The sequence below is a fragment of the Lissotriton helveticus genome, chromosome 4_1 (genome assembly GCF_964261635.1).
Source record: "Lissotriton helveticus chromosome 4_1, aLisHel1.1, whole genome shotgun sequence".
Lineage (NCBI taxonomy): Eukaryota > Metazoa > Chordata > Amphibia > Caudata > Salamandridae > Lissotriton > Lissotriton helveticus.
The window spans coordinates 1,439,704,944-1,439,726,243 of NC_136063.1; positions in this window are offsets into that span (position 1 = coordinate 1,439,704,944).

The window sequence follows — 21,300 nt, forward strand, 5'->3', positions numbered from 1 at the left end:
GGAAGTGCTAAAGTTGATTTAAAGTCCCACTGGCAATAGTTGGGAGGGGAGGAAAATAGGTACCGTAGGAGCAAAATCAGAGAGAGGGGATATTCAAAAGATAATGTGGAATGTTGGACAAAATCACATTAATAATAATAAATTGTATTACAATTATAGTTCAACTTGCCACACAGTTTGGAAAGCTGTGGTGTACTAATAGATTTGCAAATACATTTAAGTGAGTTAAGTTTTTAATTCTACCATAATGTAATCCTTCCTCATCTGATGCTTCTAAATCTACCTTCTGTTGTTTAATGTGATCCAGCGCTCCTATTGAAAAACTGTCTTAATAACGCTACCTATCACCACAATACTCACCATTAGTCATGAATCACTAATAACGGCCCATAACACAAATGAGACAATTTTTGAGCGTCTGAATCAGGTGGCCTGATTAATTAAATCTATTCACATATTATCTACAAAATTATATACAACTGCAGTTTTATCTATTTTCACCATGGTTTTAAACATCACATATCTTTAATCAAGCCACTAAGGCGATTGAATCAACTGATGGTAACTAGATCATGAATAAACAAGACCAGCTTGTCATTTCAAATCTAATTTTTATTATTTTTATTATTCATAAAGGAAAAGCATTTACGTTTTAAAATCTTTATTTATCTTAATCAAGAAAGCAGTATTTTAGTGAGGAAATGAATTAATAAACTGACATTTTCAAAGCAAGTTTAGAATCATGAGTTAATAGCAAAATAACAGTTTCCATTCCCTAAATCTATTTCCCTGTCGGATTCTCACTCCACCTAAAAAGGAAAAATCATTTACAGTCTGCTGTCCTTACGTGTGCCAAAAGTCCGACAGCATCTCACGTTTTATTCTCCGCTCCAAGTGTCAGGTTGTATACCTTTCTTTCTAGCTAAACTTACTACAATTTACATCTTTTCATAAAAGTCCAGACTTCTCATTGGCTGTGCAGTGTCAGTCCACGATAAGGTATGAAGTCATGTCAGACTCTTTACCAAGATCAGGCTTTTACATAAGCCCTATTGTCTCTTGCTTCCACAACTTTCTGCTTCCTCAAGAAAGATACTGTCCTCGAGTCTTACATATTCGCTTCCTAGCCTTGGCAGATACAACAAGTTCCTATCCTTGAGCCTTTTTCACCGAGGGCACATTTAATTCAGCTGAAAAACTGCTTTTCCAAAATACGTGATGTTTCTGCAGTAAAAGTCTTCACAGCTGCGCATGTGCAAGGATTCGCTCTGGACAAGCTGAACCACCATTAGGCCTCACTTTGGAAACTATTATTAAACAAACACAAGACATCAATTAATAAAAGAATTGAAACCCATTCTGTTACCCATCCCCTTTACTAATTAATCCCGTTAATTATTTTACCTAGCTGAAGCACAAATAAGCAGCATTATATCTACCATTCCTTAAGGAACTGCAGGAACTCTTTTATGCATTTTTATCACAGAAAAGACATAACATAAGCACACAAAATAAGCACATGCCATTAATTAAACAGCCGCACTTAATACTGACAAAGACAATAGACAAGGTTAGTTTATTATTTCTTCTTCGCGTTTGCGACATAAAAGCACATTAGTTAGCCCATGTGTATTTGATGCAAAAACCTTATACTATGTTGATTAGCATTTTCACCACAAGCATATTAATTCAATTATAATTATTGAGAGATTAACTTCGCAAGTTTGAACAAAATATTGTTCTTTAGCTTGCTTCATCAACTCCCTCATCTGGTGATTTTAAAATCACCAAACCATACCCAAAAATGTATGAATTATCAACCCTTGAACATGTTTTGGACTTTCTTAATATTAGTATTTTTAAAGTTTAGATTCATTTACTTTTCTGGAACTTTCGTATTGAGTTCTCCGAAACTCTTCTAATTCTATTTCTTTTTCTTACTCCTTTCTTAGTTTGTAAATTCTTTTCTTTTCTATTACATGTTTTCTTCTCTTGTGTATCATGCAACACATTTTTAACAAAAGTATAACTATAGCTATGACTATTAAAGGGAAAACTATTTTACCTATAATTGAACTACCAATCTCTTAAAACCAGTGTCTAATTGCTGCAAATCTTTTACTTAAACGTTCTGAAAAACGATCGTCTTCTAAAGATTCAACATCATTAGGTAATTCTGTTATGTTTCTAATGGGCATTTCTATATTCTGACTCTTGTCTGGGGTATAAGTACAGCAATGCTGGACATGCAAAATTCCACAAACTCCACCTTCTTTTGCTAGCAAAATGTCTGAAGCAAGACGATTTTGCATTCCCATAGTCCTCATGGCAATAAGCTCTGTATTCACTAATTGAAAAAAATTTGCAGTATCAGTTGACAATCTATCAACGATTGTAGACATTTTTCTGATCTTAACTGCATTCAAGGTTATACCCACCATAGGTATTACTGCACCAAATATGTCTCCCAATATTTCTGAAAAACTTTCCCTTCTAAATCTATTCAGGTGATTGTTAATTTCGAATGAACCTTTTGCATTTCTATCTACATGAAAAATGTTGGGAAAAACTAAACCTATATAGCATGTTCCATACCAGTGGTCAGGGAGATTGTAATAAGCTTTATTCCCACACACAAAGTATATTCCAGGAAAAATTGGATCTTTGCCCCCTTTGAATCCCCGACCCCCTATTATACGATAAGTGTCTTCACATTGACTTGCACCAACAAAATAATTATCAAACAATGTATTATCTCTTCTAATACATAATTTTCCACTAACAGGTGTATCTATGTTAATTGCAACATTCTCAATTCTACCATTGAGTTTTTCATCTTCCATTTGCCAAAATTTACACTTAGTATGTTTCATCATCTGATTTCGCTTGTAAATTGCCCTTCTCTCTTCCACCAAATTTAAGAACGACTTTTCTTCTGCTCTCAATTTACATGTTAAGTTATTTCTAAAAGCATACTCATAAGTGAGTTCGTTGGTTACTAGGAAAAATTCCCTCATCTGTTTAGCATATTTCACTTTATTCAAGCTATCTACAACTTTTAAATTTGCAAAAATGTCATCAAAATCAGAATAGTAATATTCCAAACGTCCAGTTTGATAAAACAAACTAGCTATTACACTACAAGTAATGCCATAAGTAAGAGGAAGCATATTGTAGGTAACACCTTCAGACACAGAAGTAGGTAATTTTACACAGATGTAGCAATCTTTTGCATCCATCACCTTAACATATTCAGATAAAAGTCTTGAAAAGGTATTACTAGAAAAATCTCCTACAGATCTATCTTGATGAATTTCTGGTTTGTGTACAATGATTCTATTAGTCTTGTCAACTACATCATGATTAACCACAACTTTACTCGTCATATTAGTTTTATACATTTCTTTATCTATTCCAAAAGGAAAAATGACAGCTAAAATTAACCAAACTAAAAGTATCAAGATTACACATATTGAAGACAATTTGCAGCACCTTTTAAGAATTGAGCATCTCGAATTATTATTATAGGAAGGCATCTTTACTTACAAACAAGAACCTTAAAAATAAAATTAAAAGAAAAATTAAAAATGACTAAATATACACCCCTCTTTTTTTTTTAACAAATAATTTTATTTTATAACAGCTTTTTTTCGACCTTATGTCACACATCAATATATTTTCCAGCTAACACAATTTCTCCGACCTTGTGTCACCTAACACAATTTCTTCAACCTTGTGTCACCTAATAAATGAAATCAATCATTATCACTTGCATCATTAAAATTACTTTGAGCATTTACCTCTACCACTGGAGGAATGATTATATATGTCCACTCAGGTGACTTATACTTCTGATTTGGCTTTATTACTATTTTTGCTCTGCTGATAATCACTTCTATTATTTTGCCTGCTTGAACTTTCTTATTCGAGACTTCTTCTTTTTGACTTGTAATCTCGTTAACCTGCTCCTTTGCTAATTTAATCTTTAGGCTTTTGTTTTCATCTGGCCAATTATCTCCCTTTCTTGATAACTTCTTTTTTGGTTCCGCTGAATTATATTCCACTCTCCAAGCTCTTTTCCTTGAACTTTTCACCTTTGATTCATCTCCACTTTCATCTGTTTCACTTTCTGTGTTATCAGCTGATTCATTAATAATCAATTTTACTTTGTCAGATTCTTTTTCAGATTCAGGAACTTCTTTACTTGGCAGTTTCACTCTGCTAGGAACATCATCATTATAGCTGGTACTAGGAACTTCTTCTTCTTCTTCAATTACTTCCAACTTCCCAGTTTCAAAATCTATTCACATATTATCTACAAAATTATATACAACTGCAGTTTATCTATTTTCATCATGGTTTAAAAACCTCTCATATCTTTAATCAAGCCACTAAGGTGATTGAATCAACTGATGGTAACTAGATCATGAATAAACAAGACCAGCTTGTCATTTCAAATCTAATTTTTATTATTTTTATTATTCATAAAGGAAAAGCATTTACGTTTTAAAATCTTTATTTTATAAGCAATCAAGAAAGCAGTATTTTAGTGAGGAAATGAATTAATAAACTGACATTTTCAAAGCAAGTTCAGAATCATGAGTTAATAGCAAAATAACAGTTTCCATTCCCTAAATCTATTTCCCTGTCTGATTCTCACTCCACCTAGAAAGGAAAAATCATTTAAAGTCTGCTGTCCTTACGTGCGCCAAAAGTCCGACAGCATCTCACGTTAATCAGGAATCGGAAAGAAGAGAGTTTTATTCTCCGCTCCAAGTGTCAGGTTTTATACCTTGCTTTCTAGCTAAACTTACTACAATTTACATCTTTTCATAAAAATCCAGACTTCTCATTGGCTGTGCAGTGTCAGTCCACGATAAGGTATGAAGTCATGTCCGACTCTTTACCAAGATCAGGCTTTTACATAAGCCCTATTGTCTCTTGCTTCCACAACTTTCTGCTTCCTCAAGAAAGATACTTTCCTCGAGTCTTACATATTCGCTTCCTAGCCTTGGCAGATACGAGTTCCTGTCCTTGAGCCTTTTTCACCGAGAGCACATTTAATTCAGCTGAAAAACTGCTTTTCCAAAATACGTGATGTTTCTGCAGTAAAAGTCTTCACAGCTGCGCATGTGCAAGGATTCGCTCTGGACAAGCTGAACCACCATTAGGCCTCACTTTGGAAACTATTATTAAACAAACACAAGACATCAATTAATAAAAGAATTGAAACCCATTCTGTTACCCATCCCCTTTACTAATTAATCCCATTAATTATGTTACCTAGCTGAAGCACAAATAAGCAGCATTATATCTACCATTCCTTAAGGAACTGCAGGAACTCTTTTATGCATTTTTAACACAGAAAAGACATAACATAAGCACACAAAATAAGCACATGCCATTAATTAAACAGCCGCACTTAATACTGACAAAGACAAATAGACCAGGTTAGTTTATTATTTCTTCTTCGCGTTTGCAACATAAAAGCACATTAGTTAACCCACGTGTATTTGATGCAAAAACCTTATACTATGTTGATTAGTATTTTCACCACAAGCATATTAATTAAGTTATAATTATTGAGAGATTAACTTCGCAAGTTTGAACAAAATATTTTTCTTTAGCTTGCTTCATCAAATGCTAAGTGCTTTTTCTTGTGTATCTATTCTAGGTGTATCTATCGTTTCAAGCTCATTAGTGTTATTATTCATGTCTCTACTCATTATGTAAGGAATAGCTATTACCAGTACTAAGCATACTATGAGTAATATTACAATACTACATGTGCATATTCTACAACATGTTTTTAAATAGTTTCTTTTCGGTTTACCATTAACAGTATGATCAGCCATTTCTGACCAAGGAGATTTAACCCCTCTTTGAAGCTTCTACACAGTCATTTAACCTGTGACATTTTTCAAGTGGGTCTCACTTCTCCGTCAGTCTGATCAGCAATTAATTTGTCATCACTTTCGTCACTTATTTCTAAGCTCTCTAAATCTTCAAGGATGATGTAAGTCCATTCAGGGCCTCTGAATGTGTTATTCAGTCTTTTCAGTCGTGGACTTCTCCTTCTTGGTTGTACTATAGATTGTTCAGCTTGACTTGTTATTTCATTTACTTGTTCTGGTTCTTCATTTATTGTCTTTAGACGAAATCTCGGTCTTTTGACAAACCTAGGCCACTTGTCTACTTTTCTGAACCATTTAGCTGGCACTGTGCTCTGGCCTTCTTCTAGTGTTCTCTTATTTTCATTCAGTTTTGTCACATCTATTTCAATGTTATCCTCTGTATCCCTCTCTGTCTGACTTGGTCCAGGTCTTATTTCAGTTTCTTCTGCCTGGTCACTAATCTGTCCTTGTTCAGGTGTTTGCTGAATTTGACTTTGATTTGATTCACTTTCTTCTTCCTGAACACATTTTTCTACTCCTATCCAGCCCTGCTCAAGCTCTTCAAACCCTTGATTTTCTTCTGCCTGAGCTTCGGCCCTAATACCTATCTGTCCCTCTTCAGACTCTGGAGTTCGTGGGGAAATGTCGATTGTCTGGGTATCTTTACCTTTCCCTATCTGGTCCTCCTCCGAATTACTGTTAGCTTGGATTTCTGTAATCTGAGTACCTTATTCTAGACCTATCTTATCCTTCTCTATCACTCTGACTGTCTAGATAAGTTTGACTTCTGGTTCTTACGTATTCTGCAGGTATCTCAACTACTGGAATCCAATAATCTTGACTGGTGCTTGGTTGTTCCTCTTCAGCTACTTCAGGATCGACATCTAGAGACCCCTCAGCTGCACAACCATCAGCTTCAGTTTCATCAGGTTCAGTCAATCTTTTTGTGTGACTGGCATGGATCCAGTGTGGAACTCCTTTGCACTTTACAGCTGTGTTTCTTTAACACTACCCAATCACCTGGGTTCAGGTCATGTGCCAGAGTTGCTTGTCTGGCGACAGCGTCTTCCCCAACCTGGGGAGAGATAGAACGCACTTGGTCAGCCAGTTCTTTGCAGTACTCCAGTACTAAATCATCAGATATATTTATCAGCTTGTGTCCTGGCACCCATGCTTGCCTCATTGCTCTTCCCATTAGTACTTCATGAGGACTCAAGCCTGTGTTCCGATCTTTAATACTTCTGAGTCCCATCATAACAAGAGGTAAAGCATCTGGCCACTCTAATCGGGTTGATTCATACATCCTTCCCAATCTTGACTTGATTGTGCCATTCAGTTGTTCTACCACTCCAGAAGCCTCTGGGCGGTATGCACAGTGCAGCTTTTGCTTAACGTTGAATGCTTCAAAGATTAGCCCAATAATTTCATTATTAAAATGACAGCCTCAGTCTGATTCAATTGTTACTGGAAAACTGAACCTAGGTATGGGTTCTCTGAGTAGGAGTTTGGCTACAGTGATGCTATCATTCCTACGTGTTGGGTAAACTTCCACCCATTTTGAGAACAAACAAACAATGACAAGAATGTATTTTAGTCCTCGACAAGGGGGTAACTGGATGAAATCAATCTGTAATCTTATAAATGGGCCTTCTGCCTTTCCTATCTTTCCTGGCAACACTACAATTTTCTTTCCAGGATTAATTTGCTGGCAAACTAGACACCTCTGGCAAAGACTCTCTGCTACATTCCTGAACCTCGCATTGAACAAATTCTGTCTGAACAACCTGATCATGGCATGCCGCCCTAGGTGGGAATCTCTGTGAAACATCCTAGCCATAGGAGCAAGCATACAGTCTGGTAACACAAGCCTACCATCAACGTAAACAATGACACCATCTTCAACCCTTTTCTGACAACCTATTTTTCTCCACTCTTCCCTTTCTTTTGGTTCTGCTTCATTTTGCAAATCTCTCACTTCCTCCCACGTTCTCTCACCTTCAAGCAACATAAGTTGGCAGCTGTTTCCACATACATCAATTTTCTTATTTACAGCCATTTTATATTTGGCACAATGTTGGGCCAATTGGTCAGCATATCTGTTACCAGCTGTCACCTTGTCATTTCCAGATTGGTGAGCAGCACACTTGACCACAGCCACTTCTTTTGGCAATTGAATTGCTTCCAGCAAATCTTTTACATAATGACCATTTTTAATAGGAGTACCTGAAGAAGTCAGAAACTCCCTTTGCATCCAGAGTTGGCCAAAGTCGTGCACAACCCCGTAACCATACTGGCTATCAAATGTAAATGGTTACTTTCCAATTTTTCCCAAATTTGCAGGCTTCTGTTAATGCTACCAATTGCTATGTGCTGAGGAAATTGCGGTTTTAACCTTGCCTACTATGTTTTATAATTTAAATTGTGTATTTCCCCTCTCACTCGCACTTTCAATCTGCATCGGAGAACCTTTTGTTCTCTTTCCTTTTGATTTTACCTGCTGCTCTTGCAAACGCTGTGTGTCCTACTGTTCTGCATGTGGTTTTTTACTTCCAAGATGGCGGTGCTTTAACTCTACGCCCCGTCCCATTCCAGACTCTCCGGGGGCCTGTTAGACAGGGCGACACTCTAGCCGCCTTGCTCATTGCTCCTGAGACTTCAAATAAGTCCAGATGCAAGTGCGCAGCACATGCGCGCAGCGGGCGCGCCAAAGGCAAGCCCTTCTGCGCCCTGATGCTGTGGTGTAGTTCCTATATTCCCAATACGCTCTGCGCATTGTAATAATATATACTGTAGTTTAGACGTAGGACTGAAGTCGACTAGGTCTCTACCGAATATATTAAACTTAATATTGAGTGCCAGCTAGCTCAGAGGTCACTAGAAACTTTCTTGAATTCACAAGAAGGGATTAGTTTCTGACAACCGCATAAACGTGACAACTTTTTTCCCAGGAATAAGAAATCAAATCTCAAGAGTCGGGGAAACAATAGATAGCTATTTTACTCAGTCAATCGTGCATGCTTCGTTTCACCAGAGATGCAGAGAAAATAGAGAGACAGGCGTTTTCAATAAAAGTATTTACTGAACAGTCTTCCTTCTCCTTAAGCATTGGAAATGAACTGCTACAATCGTAATACTGGTTATAAAGTACACTGCATATAATACGAACAGTATTATAAAGTAGTACTGTAAAAGCATGATATGGTTTCTAAGCCATAAAGTGCATAACATTTATAAAATACATACAGTAATAAATAATGACTAAAAGTACTCAGCTGGTGCTTCTAAAATACGCCTACCCCAGTGTACCTAACCTAAGTCTAGTACTAGGGAAGAAGTAAGTTAGGAGTAGCCTAAGTTTAGTAGTTCTCTGCCAGGAATGTATTCCAAGAATTCTCTAAGAGGTCTAATCCGCTTCGTACCTTGGTTTTAGAATGAAGGAGGTCTTGTATCTGTCTCTCAGAACTCGATTTCCAAGATACCCGCAAGGGTAAGCCGGAAACACTGGAGCTGGATTTTCTCGGCAAGAGAAAAGACAGGGTCTTTCTCAGTGCGTCAGCAGGAGGGTCGGCTTCCTTCGGCACTTGCTGCTGCAGGGCGTCGGGCAAGTACATAGTCGATCTGATCCAAACCACCGTGTGTTTGACTGGGCAAACCTGAGCATATTTATACTTTGAAGGTGCCGAGTTTGACGCATGTTTGGACCTAATATTGTCACTCAAAGGATAAATTCTTGGAAAACGCCAGGAGTTCTTGGAGAACTTAATATTCAAGCAGGGGGAAGTTCCTAGCTGCTGAAGGTGGGTTTTTCCAAGAAATCGTTGTTAATTCTCTGAACCTAGTGGAAGTAGCCATGCCGTATTTGGGCTGTGTGGCTTAGACCAAATAGGGTAGTGATTTCTATGCCTATATAAGGATATGATAAAGTATACCTATATAAGGGCATGAATTGGGAAAATTACACTAGGGGCCTAGATTCGATAACAACAACGCAACCAGCGGCCTGTAATTATGCCGCAACTGACATAAGCTCTCGTAGTCAACTTACGTATGCCGCGGAAGAGCTTTTGTCACTTAGAGGTAATGTTTTTCTATCTTGCATTGCTTACAATATATCATTAGGCAGCTTTAGATGTGCTAACTGTGGTTTTACGCAGGGCCTGAAGTATTTGAACTCGGGTACTATTGCATCTAAAGACAGGGACATCACCACATCTAGAATCTCCCTCCCAAAGGCAGGTAAACACTTACGCTTTTGGAGTATTAATTGCCGCTCCCTTCCTAAGAACAAAGCATACATATTTGATTTCCTGATCTCAGAGACTCCTGACGCTGGTTCGTAACGGAAACCTGGCTACAGACTAGTTCGGGCCCAGATGTTGCCAGTGCTCTCCCACTGGCTACAGCATCTTGAGAAGCGACAGAGTGGCGAAGAAAGGAGCTGGGATTGCGGTAATTTTTAAGGACATCTACTCCTGTAAATTTGAGCCTCAAACTTTTCCAGACTGTGAAGCTGCGTTGTTCCAATTGGCCGTTTCCCCTAAAATGACCTGCTTATCTACCGTCCCCCTGGCAACTCTAAAAAGTAGCTGTCGGTATTCCCTGACTTAGTTGCCCCGTGTGTTATGAAGGCAACCAATTTTACCATCTTGGGGGACCTTAATCTTCATTTAGAAGATCCCCTGGACAATGGGAGTTCAGCGTTTCTAACTGATCTTGAAGCCTTCAACCTGTTGTTAAATAACCAGGGTTCTACTCATCAGGCGGGTCATCTCTTGGATCCCATTCTGTCCAACCTCGTGTGGAACTGCAGTTCTCCTGCACTTCCCCTATGCTGGTCAGATCACTACGCCGTCCAATTTAGATTAGCAGTCGCCGGGATGCAGAGATGTTTTAGTCAAACGCAGGCCATGGAAGAAGCTAGACCTAGACTCCCTCAATTACCTCTTAATGATGAATCCCCCGGATACCAACTTACCTTGCTGCTCTCTGAACTCCGCTGTGTCTGACTGGTTAGCTAAGTCTATTGACACCTGCCTGCCCTTGGTATCAAACAGTAGCTCCTCCCATCGTTCTCCCACCTTATGGTTCAATGATGAGCTAAAGGCCTTGAAATCCAAGTGTAAGAATTTGGAAAGAAGATGGCGGAAAACCTATACATTTAGCGGCAAGTCCGATTATAAGACCGCCTTAAACACTTACCATTGGGCCTGTAAGGTGGCAAAAATTCTCTTTGTATCAAATACTAATACTAATGCAGCGAATCGCCCACGGGTTTTATTTTCCATGGTCAAAAAGTTGGCTGGTTCGAATGTTGCTCCGGCGCCACCTGCCCTGGACTAGAACCAATGCAATAATATTGCAATCTAAGGTTGAGACGATTTATAGCTCATTAATACGCTCTAGTGCAGCAGATCTCGTGAGCCTTAGGTCGGATTTGACTGGTGGGAGACACCAGCCCTCAGCTGCTAAGATTTCAGCGTGGTCCCTCTTGGAGGATCAATCCTTCTTAGATTGCCTAGCTAGGGTAAAATCTGGCTCTCCCCTGGACCCTCTCCCTGCTAACATCATACATCAGCTCTCAACAGAAGCTCTTGGAATTCTTAGAGCACTTTTAAACACTCTTTACGTGAATCATGCGTTCCCCTAGTTTGGAAGCACGCAATGGTGGTTCCTTTATTAAAAAAAGCCTGGAGCTGACCTTTCCGTCCAATCTCATTGCTGCCGGTCCTTTCCAAGATCTTAGAAAACACGTCAATGGCCAGCTTTCAGCTCATGTGGAAAACTCGGGTTTCCTACATCTGTCTCAATCTGGATTCAGAACCCATTTTTCTACAGAAACTTCTTTGCTGGGGGTCACTGAGAAATTGCGCTCTTGCCTAGACAGGGGGGGAGACGACGGCACTCATTTTACTTGATTTGAGCGCCGCATTCGATACTGTGTCCCATACCATCTTTCTTAAGTCTCTCAGGTCGGCAGGAGTGGAAGGGCCCGCTTTAACCTGGCTGTCCTCTTTTCTTAGTGACCTACATTCAAGGTTTTCTCCCCCATATCTTCATCTACCGTCAGGACATCAGCTTATGGAGTGCCCCAGGGGTCCACTTTGAGCCCGTTGCTCTTTAATATCTATGCGAGACCCCTGGCGTCCATAGTGGAGGAGGCGGGGTTAACCCTTTATTCATACGCCGAAGACACAAATCATCTTTTCCTTGTCTTCTACGAAGGAAGGTTCCCTGTCCTCCTCTCAGGTGGGGCTACGGTGGGTGTCGGAGTGGATGGGTGCGAATCTTCTGAAATTAAATGGAGACAAGACCTACGTTGTTATTTTGGGTAAACGCAAGCATCTTTGGGGTCCTCAACATTGGCCTCTGGAAATGGGAACTCTCCCTCAACCTGTTACCCAAGTTCACAATCTCGGGTTTATTATTGATTGCAACCTCTCAATGCGGCAACAAGCGGTAAGTGTGGCCGCCACTTGTTTTACCATTCTAAGATGGCTGTGGAAGATCATCTGGATGCTTCCAGACTCTACACAAAGAGTAGTCCAGGCATTGGTTACTTCTCGCCTGGACTACGGTAATGTGCTGTATCTAGGTGGAAGTCAGGAGGTGTTGAGGAAACTGCAGGTGGTGCAGAACTCTGCAGCTCGTCTTTTATGTCATGTCCCAAGGAAATTTTCCATCTGTCCTGTCCTTCGAGACTTACATTGGCTCCGCATTGACAGCCGTATAAAATTCAAGACCCTGTGTCTTGTTTTTAAAATCAAGCAAGGAACCGCTCCAGCGTATCTTCAGGAGCTCCTCCATCTATAGGCCCCTTTACGGCCTCTACGCTCATCCACTCAAGGCAATCTCGTCACCCCTAGTTGTAGACTCACTAAAATGGGAGGTCTCGCCTTTTCATTTCTTGGCCCTAGACTATGGAATTCTCTCCCTAGTCTAATGAAACATGAATCTCTCTATCCCAAATTTAGGTGAGATCTTAAGACCTGGCTTTTTTCTCAGTAACCCAGCTTGCCGCCCTTTTGGTATACAGCATCAGACATGCCTGCGCCGGGAAACCCTGTCTAGGGTAGCTGTGCGCTTTACAAATGCAATAATAATAATTATAATGCTACCAATTCGGCTACTTGTGCAGACTTGACTCCAGGTAAATAGGATGCTTCAACTGGACCCCCCAATGTGCACACTGCATAGGCTGCACTCAAACCTCCTTCCTCATGAGCCATCTACAAATAGCTCATATTCAGAATTTATGAATGGGTTTTCTCTTATGTCTGGACGTGGTTTTGTACTGTATTCAGTCACGTCAATACAGTCATGTTCGACTTCTCCCTTCACTTCTGCAAAGTGTGAATCAGGTAGCAGTGTTGCTGGGTTCAGAATATTACACCTGGCAATGGTTACATTTCCTGCACCTACAATGATTCGCTCATACTTAGTCAGCCGACTAGGAGTTAGGTACTGTGTCTTGGTCCTTGTTAAGAAAATCACAACTGCGTGTGGAACATACACTGTCACTGGATGTCCCATAATAATGGACTCACTTTGCTCAAGGCTCATGCAGGTTACAGCTACTGCTTTCAGGCATCCTGGCAATGTGGATGCCACTGGATCTAGTGTAGAAGAAAAAAATGCCACAGGGCGTCTCATTAGACCGTGAGTTTGGGTCAGAACTGAAAGTGCACAATTATCTCGTGTATCACAAAATAGTGCAAAATCCTTTGAATAGTCATAATGCTGGAGCTGTACACAAACATTCTCGTAATTTCAAGAAAGCAGTCATGCTTTCGTCATCCCATTCCACTGGGACCTTTGCTCGCTTCTTTGTCATTTGTATCAATGGTTTTGCTAGGACTGCAAATCCCACAATCCACTGCCTGCAGTAACCTACGACTCCAAGAAACATTCTGATCTCTTTCTGAGTTTGAGGTAGATTCATGTTTTTAATTATTCTGATCCTTTCTGAGGTAACTCTTCTGACACCTCCTTCTATCTGGTGCCCCAGATATTTCACTGATGTGGTGCAAAATTGTAGTTTTTCAGGTGACACTTTATGTCCTCCTTCACCCAAATGATTCAGTAAAGCAATGGTATCAACAACACAGTCAGTTCGAGTTTTAGACGCCACCAATAGGTCATCTATATACTGGACCAGGACTGACTGTCTGGGAAGTACCAAAGACTCAAGGCACTTTTTCAATATCTGATTAAAAATCGATGGACTCTCTGTATACCCCTGAGGAACGCGGTTCCAGACGTACACATGACAGCAAATTTCTTTTTTCTTTAGAATTCGACAATCTGCGTGTAATGAAATTGAGAAAAATGCGTGACATAAATCTATTACGTTGAACCATCCAGCTTCCCATGGTATCTGATACAGAATCACTGCAGGATTTGACACAACTGGACAGCATAGGACAACAATCTTATTGATTTTTTGGAGGTCCTATACGACCCTGTACTTTCCGCTCGGTTTCTTTATGCCTTTTATGGGCGAATTACATGGACTGCTCATGATTTCTTGTAAAATGCCTGTTTCAACCAAACGCTTTATTTCTGCTGCAACACTTGCTTTTATTTCTGGGCTCATTTTGTACTGTCGAATATTTGGGTAAACTGCACTTTTTTTTACTGTCACTTTTATCGGATCAACATTTGCCATTAATCCTACATCTTTTCCGGTAAAATCCCACACATTAGGATTTACAGTATGCTGTAATTCGTCTGGTAGGTCTTCTACAGTTAACTGTTTATTCTCTATTTCTTGTTTGGCTAGCATTAATTTATAGATTCCGTCTTCATCTGGAGTTTGAATTTCAACACCACTTGGGGTCCAAAAGATGGTGCAATTTATTTTGCAAAAGAATATTGGGTGCGCAAGGAGCACTCTCTTTTTTAAAGTTTATGTTGACTTTTTGGTTGGTGCTATGATTGTGAGGATTGTCACTCCTGAATAAAACTCTGGTTTTGACTAGCCGTAGGGTTAGTCCAATCATGCACTTTTCACTCGGTGCTTTCCTACACCTGTTCGGTTTGTGACTGTTAATCAATTTTCAATACCATCAAATTTCATTCTTTTTAATTATCTTAATTTTGACCACAATTCATTTCATAATTTGTTAATCATTAATTCTTCAAGGTTATATCAACATTGTATATTTCATTTTTCATTTACTTTTGTACATAGCATTATATTCAATGTTACATTTCAAAATCAATCAGCATTGAAATTTCACACGCCCGATGCATTTCGGTACTGGGTACCTTCCTCAGGGGAAAAAACTTATAGTGAATGATGTCTACGTGGTTTCCCTAAAGTAGCTGTAAGTAGAGATCGAATCTGTGTCAGGCGGTTACTTTATCGAATACCTTTCCGGTTTTCTTACTGGTGCTCTTCTAATGCTGAAACGCTGTCGGCTTTATTCACGATTTGCACAATAAATCTCTGCCTAACAAATTCACTGGGCTAGAATCGCAAATGACAAATTTGTGCATTTCTTTAAAATTACCTATTCTAACTTCCATTGATTCTGTGACTGGGGTACTAATTTGTTTATTAGAAATGCCCACTACTTGGATCGCTTCTCCCGAAAGGGGTAGGTTCAGAACGTCTGCTGTTCTCACAGTAGAACGGGTAGCACCAGTGTCCAATAGAAAGGTGGCATCCTTTCCTTCAACCTTTCCTTCAATGTATGGACCTGACTGATCTACTGGTAAGGAGGCGCCGAGTACGCACTCCTTGTTCTCCCCTCTCAGGCACCGTCAGTATGTCTCCTCCTCGAAAAATGTGTCACTCAACAGAAACTGTGATGTCACTGCGTCTCTATTACCACTTCCCTCCCAATTTGTGGTATCCACACTTTGGTGCTGTTGCTTCCGTGGCACCTCATTCTGCGTCTGTGGATTCAAATCATTACTTTGAACAGTGTTATTTTGCACAGCCTTACACTAGTTCTTCCAGTGCCCCAACTAGCCGCACCCGTAACAAGGGAAGTTCTTTTTGGCTTCCTCTCTATTGAATTTTCCCCTTGGCTTACCCCCATTACCATCACTTTGAGTCTGGGTATTGTTTATTTGACTTAACTGGAGTTCCTGTAGCTCTTCTAATTTTACTTGTTCCCACATTACTTTTTCTTTTAATTCTTTTCGTTTATTGTCAAGTTCATCTTCACAATATTTTGCATATTTAAGAGTTTCATCAATCGGCTTGGCCTGTCAACAAATCTTATGATCTATAATCCATTGTGAAATTTCTGGTCTTAATCCTGACACAAACCGATAGATGAAATGCGTCATGTCTTTCACATCAATATTATCTAAACCACTGTACTGTTTACATACTTGTAACAGACGTTCATAATATGCATGCACAGATTCATCTTTATTCTGAGTAGTTCTATCAATCAGTTTCTTTTGCAGGTACTTTACCTTTGAGATACAGTATTACTTGATTATATTTCTTCATTACATCTTCTGAGGGGGCTCCTGTCTTTGGGTCTCTAGGGTACTCATCACTTGGCCAATCAACAGCAACTTTACATTCTGTCCACAAATCTACAGGAATGACAATGTCAAACAACCCATCTACAACCATCTAAATCTTTTAAAATACATTTTGAAACCTTCACAAATCTCTCGACTTGTCTGTACAATTCTACAGGCTTCTCTTGAAGTTTTGGGAAATCATTTGTGAATGACAAAATATCCTGTCGGGACCATGGGACATGTACATAACCTCCACCTGGCACTTCTCTCATGGGACACAGCCTTTCCACCTTTTCCGATTCTTTCAATACATATTCGGATGCAGTTTGTTTTGTTCAAGACTCTTCTTTTTTCTTTGCCCATCTAGTGTTCCATTTTTCTATGTCACCCCATTTTTGCAATAATGTCATAAGCTCCCTAATTTGTACCTTTCTACCAGACACATTCATATTTTCCAAATCCTTGTCTAAAAATTCAGCTCGATATGGTTTCTGTAACACTTTAGATTTGCCAATGTCAATTCCTATATTAGCTGCCATATCCATTAATTTTTCATGAAACACTCTTGTATTTCTAGTTATGCTCTTGCATATGAACAACAACTCGTCCTCACCGAGTGTATTTAATCTGTCCAATCTCACATTTCCAGCCATCATTTCTTCTAATTCAACTCTTAATTTGAATATGTCCAATACCTTTGGCTGTGACTTTGGTTTCTCTATTTCTCGTGCCCATCTCTCAATTTCTTTTGGGTTTACTACTGTGGCACTTTTTGTTCCTGAGGATGTCTCCATCTGTGCCTCGCTAGAACTTATAGGAGTGGTTTTCCTGACCGAGTCACTCACTGGTTCTCTTATTGGTAAATCCATCAGGGAAATCACTGATTCACATTCACTTGCTTGATCATCAATTATTAAGGGTTCTTTTCTAGGCTGTACTACAGGTATAGTTATAACGGTAGGACTAGGTTGTTTATCTCCATACAGAGGACCAACTGGGCCAATGGTTACCGGAATCGTCAGGGCTTCAGGACTCGTATCTAATTGAGAAATTTTCTGAATTAACTCACTTCTTTGTTTATTTAATGCTTCTCGTTCTCTTTCCTGAAGTACCTTTTCTATTGAAGTCTCATGTACCACTTGCGGAATCAGAGGTGGTTTCAAGAGCGGAGCACTTGGATTAACTCTGCTTGGCCCCTCATTATAAGGTGGTGGATTTTTGATTAATAAATCCTCCAAATAATCATCATCCGATTCACCACTAGTCATTAAATGTTTCGTTTTCTCAGTCCTTTTACTTCCAGTAGGATCTTCTAAAGTAAATACAGGATATAATCCTTCCACTAACATGGACTGTCTCCATTGTTTCATTTGTTTGTCTCTTGTCTCTTTTGGAAATCGGGGATAAAACTTACTCCAATTCCTGTTACTTCTGGGTCTGTTTCGCTCAAAATCCTCAGTTTCCCATTCCTCTAATGCCTCATATTGTGTTAATATAGGTCTGGGATCTAAATCATTCATACGAGTTCTCAAATTGTACAGAACTCTGCCATTAAACGTACCATTTTCTGGAAATGCTAAAACACCATCATCTTTTGTGTACTCCATCCAATTTTCTAACCACACACAAGTGTGACAGCCCCTTTCAACCATCATGTATGATGCGGGCATATTTGGTGATGGAATAATAATCCCTTCTCTTGTTTTAATTGCTTTATCTTTCCTGAAAAAATGCCTAATTCTTTTAATGAATGACATTTTCATTTCTCTTCGTACATGATATAAGGTCTTCCTCTTATATACTGCTCATGTGCAAACCCTACATATTTTCTATCAGGTCTACCTCCTACAATCGGACCTATATTCCACATATATTTTAAACCAAAAAATCTTTAGGATGACTCTCAATTTGTTCACAAAATTACTTCCTATACCAGCGCGTCTTTTATTTTTTAGTGTGCAATCAAAATTTTTAATTCAAAATAAATCCAACCAATAGTTGTGCGGCTTTTCTCATGAGAGTAGTTCTCACCCCTCCTTTACAATTACTATCTCAGCTACACACCCGCTGTCTCAACCAATACCAGCGCTGCTCTGAGTGACGTCAGCGCAGCTCTGCGACAGACTCCCTCTTTTTGTAAGGTAATACGAAAACTTAATTTCTTTCACTTTTAATACAGATTTTATTATTCAACAACGTAAAAACATTCACCACTGTGCCTGAGTGACTAATTCAAAGGAAAGATAATTTTCACACACTGTGTGTAAATACCTTCTGCTTAGTCTTCATATACTGCGAGTAGATCCCTTCCGTCTACCCTTCACTTAAGCATTGAAGAACAAGTTACTCCTTCGGACCTATCCTCTCAGGGATATTTTAAGGACAAAGTTCCACCAGCGAACCCCTTTGCTATCAATCAAGCTCAGAAGAACCTGCTACTCCTTCAGTGTGACCCTTTCTAGGTGATATCACACAAAAAAGTTTTGCTAGCGAACTCTTTGCTAACAATTATTCACACATTTATACAGACTATTCCCTAAAATAGTGCTTCCGGTTCTACCTAACCATGCACTTATTTCCTACTCGCAAGTGACCTCACTGCAGTGTGACTTCCATTTACCACCCGCTATTCTGCCCCCGGGGATTCCAGACAAAACATTAAACAGGTACAAACAAGTCTTGGTTAATACATAAAATCAATACAGCATCAATAAAATCAATGTAAAATCAAATTTGATCAATCAGTAATCAGTACTAACGAAGAAGCGCAGGAATTAGAGACCAACCTCATGGCGGAGGAGGTACAAGCAGCCACCAAGGCACTGCAGTCAGGCAAGGCAGTAGGACCAAATGGCATACCAATCGAATTTTATAAGAAGATGGCTGACTCCGTTACACCCCACATGTTAAATATGTTCTCTGAAAGCCTGAAGGCGGGAGAGCTCCCACCTGACCAACGCAAGGCCACCATAGTGGCTATTTTAAAACCTGGGAAACCCGCGGATTGCTGTGCCTCATACCGACCTTTTTCCCTAATAAATGCGGAAGCTAAAATCCTCGCAAAACTGCTGGCACTCCGGCTCACGCCTCACCTGACAAAGCTCATACATCCGGACCAGTCGGGCTTTATGCCTAGCAGAAACACAGCGCTAACCTAAGGAGGCTGCATGGGGTGCTGGCGTGCTCTGTGTACGTGCAGGAACCCGCGGTGGTGCTCTCACTGGATGCACATATGGCCCTTTCTCTTTGCAACATTACGCCATTTAGGATTCGGTCCAAATTTCTGTTTGTGGGTTCAGCTGCTCTACACCAAACCAATGGTGCATGTTACCGCTAATGGCCACATCTCGGATGACTTTCCTTTGGCGAGAGGCACGCGTCAAGGCTGTCCTTTATTGCCGCTACTGTTCGCGCTGGTACTAGAACCACTGGCGGCGTGGATACTCTGGGATACAATGATAAAAGGCCTTAAATGGACGGATACTTGGGAAGATCGAGTCTCCCTGTACGCCGACGATATCCTGTTCTATCTGACCTTTCCTAGGCGCTCCAAAATCAGTCTTCTGGATATCTGCACGGCTTATGGTTCAGCATCCGGGTACACCCTTAATTGGTCTAAGTCCATCATGTACATGCTGCGCCGCCCGCCACCGCATCTTCCTGACAATTGCCCGCTTAAAACAGCGGACCGCACGTCCAAATACCTGGGGTCTACATTACAACTGACTCAGGAGAATTCCATACTAAGAACCTGCAGCCACCACTAGATCGTCTCAAAAGAGACATACGTCAATGGGAAACGCTACAGCTAACCTTGCTGGGGAAGGGAGCACTTTTTAAATTGATGGCCCTACCTCGTTTCTTATACATTCTGGAAAATACACCGTATCCGGTGGCATCCTCCTATTTTAAAGCTATCGCAGTGCAGGTCTCCAGTCTGCTGTGGGGCAATAAACCGGCACGTATTGCGCAGGCCAGACTAGTGCGCGGTTGGTATGGTGGTGAAATAGCGCTTCCTGATATACAACTTTATTATTGGGTAAAACAACTGAAAGTGATTAATCAGTGGGTATATTTCCCACAATTAGACCCGGCGTTGCAGGCAGATAGAGCGCAATTAGGCGTGAGAAATATGTTAGCTCCCCTTTATGATAAAAAATTGGCACTGGCACTGTTCGGACCAATACGTCATACCCTTGGATTGTGGCATACGGCTCAGAAAAGATTAGGATGGCAGGGGTTAATAACCCAGCTCACTCCACTGTGGGATACGAAACGGCTGGGAAATCTCAGACACAGTAAGGGATTTGACAGTTGGGATGACATTGGAATATCCACGGTCGGAGATATGTGGCACAAGGGGGAAGTGGTTTCCTTTGACAGCTTATGGCGGCAATACGAATTGGCCCCCTCGGAACGGTTCAGGTACACACAAATCCGACACGCTCTAATGACGGCACTCCCGACTGGTTCAGATGTCCCAGAGGCATCCCCATTGGAGGATAGATTGTTGACTGATTACATGCCAAAGAAGTCAACCTCTCTAACCTACCGGAAACTTGTAAACAACCTGCCTGACCCGACGGGACCTCTGAGGAATAAATGGGCCCACGATCTAGGTGAAACTGACAATTCAGAATGGCAGGAAGCATTAGCATCTCCAAGGGAGGTGGGTATATCCTTGCGTCTTAGGCTGGTGCAGTTACGCATTTTATACCGCTCCTATTACACTAGACACACCCTGCATAAGATAGGAAGGTTGGAGCATCCCTACTGACTGAGAGGCTGTGGAGAAGAAGGGACCTTTTACCATACCACATGGGACTGTCCCAGAATAGCGCAATATTGGACACAAGTGCTAAGAACAATCTCGCAAGTGGAGGGGTCTCGCTGCTACCTGAGCCCAGGCGCTGCCTAT